The sequence below is a fragment of the Chlorocebus sabaeus genome, chromosome 7, assembly GCF_047675955.1.
Source record: "Chlorocebus sabaeus isolate Y175 chromosome 7, mChlSab1.0.hap1, whole genome shotgun sequence".
Classification (NCBI taxonomy): domain Eukaryota; kingdom Metazoa; phylum Chordata; class Mammalia; order Primates; family Cercopithecidae; genus Chlorocebus; species Chlorocebus sabaeus.
The window spans coordinates 109,254,761-109,256,550 of NC_132910.1; the positions used below are offsets into that span (position 1 = coordinate 109,254,761).

At 42.3% G+C, this 1,790-nt stretch overlaps 1 non-coding gene across 1 annotated transcript; it reads left to right on the forward strand.

Moving 5' to 3' along the window:
- Positions 1 to 560: 560 nt before the first annotated feature.
- LOC119623913 (U4 spliceosomal RNA) lies at positions 561 to 696 on the forward strand. Its single transcript, XR_005240015.1, has one exon. It is a non-coding gene; the product is annotated as a U4 spliceosomal RNA (small nuclear RNA).
- Positions 697 to 1,790: the final 1,094 nt, after the last annotated feature.

Consider the following 1,790-nt stretch of genomic DNA (forward strand, 5'->3'; position numbering starts at 1 on the left):
CTGAATAGTATTCCATGGTATGCCACGTGGTTCTTCCTCTGCTGATGGACATTAAGTTAATTCCATATCTTGGATATTGTGAGTGGTGCTGCAATAAACACGGAGGTGCAGATGTCTCTTTTATATACGAATTTCCTCTCCTCTGGATAAATACCCAGGGACGTTTGCTACCATGGATTCGGGGACAAGATGCAGATGTGTCTGAGGCAACAAAACTCTCCTCATATGATTGTCTCTGTGGGAAGACATGGAGTTGGGAAAGGCCTCTGCTGTTCTTGTAGTTTAAGCTGCCTCCACCTGGTTGCGATGGCCTCCCTGAGGTGTCAGCCTCTACATAAGGGGTGTACATGTGAAGTTTCACACTAGACCTGTGTGTCCAAAATCCTCTCAGTCTCCAAGGGCCCCTCTATTTAACATCATTTCTCCTTAAACCTTGCCATGAACACATCTTCAAAATCAGGAGACATCGGCCAGCATTTCCCTCTTCTTTTCTATTATGAGGGAGGAGAGCTGAAATGAAAAGCATGTCATACATTCAGCAACAGAAGTCTCCAGATTCTAGCTTTGCACAGTGGCAGTCTCATAATAGGTTTATTTGAGGCACGATTACTGCTAATTAAAAACTTTTCCCAACACCCCATCATAATGACTTGAAGTATAGTTGGCAGAGGCAATTTTTGACAGTCTCTCTGGAGACTGAACTATCTCAGGTTTTTAAAAAAAAAAAGCTGACAATTTTTTAAGTCTCCAGATTCTGCAGCTAAGTAAATACTTGAAGGGAAAGGGTGTCGGTCTCCTCTTTTTCAAGACACCCCCAACCTTCTTGAGTATTTTATCAAAGCTGACTCACTTGGCTCCATGAATGGAAAAGCACCACTGTCACCTTCTCCAAGGGCAGAGGAGGAAGGACCTCCAACCACAAATTGTGAATGTTTTCTTCCAAGTTCCTGGGTTGCAGGAGGAAATCAGAGGACGGGGTGCATGGTAGCTAGTGGTAGTAGTAGGGATGAATGCCACTCAGCATGCACTGACAACTAAGTGGCTTAGGAATACTTAGTGCCTTGTGTCCTCAGCTTTGGGTTTTAGCCACAATTCTGAGACAACAGGAAAAATCAAACTCCACTTTCTCCTACATATGCAATAGATATTAGAATCAGCCTTAAATTTATGCCTTAAAATTTCCATCCAACTATAGTAAAGATTTTTAGTCATTTAGAGCTATGTTCCAGAGTAGTTTCCAAGTCAGAATAAGTTAAACCATTTGCCTTTTGATACTTGATATTTTATGGTTTCCAATTTGCTATTTGCAGCTAACCTTAGGGGTGAAGAGCTCTAATTCATCTGAGAAGAGAAACAGTGTAACCAACCAGTTTCTTACCGTGACAAAGTACTTGGGCTGCTTTGTCCAGGTGGTTGGGATGGAGCCAGCCAATGGCTAAGAATGAGGGTCACTGATTCACATGACAGAGGGCCTGATACAGGTCAAGTTCTACCTGCACATCTGAGGATTGCCCCTGAATAATATTTATATCTGAACGAATCGATTCTAATATAGCAGTAAAAAATGTGGGCTTCAGAGTCAAACACCTGAGCTGACAGTCCATCCCAACCACATATTAACTCTGTGAAGTTGAGCACATTGCAGAACTTCCTGTGCCCCTGTGTAATCATCCCTACAATGGTGGCTCCTGGGTGGCTATGAGGGTAATATGTGATTATGCACCTGCAGGACTTACATGTGCTTAAACATTCACCATCATTAACTTTCATATTATAATCTGATAGAATTA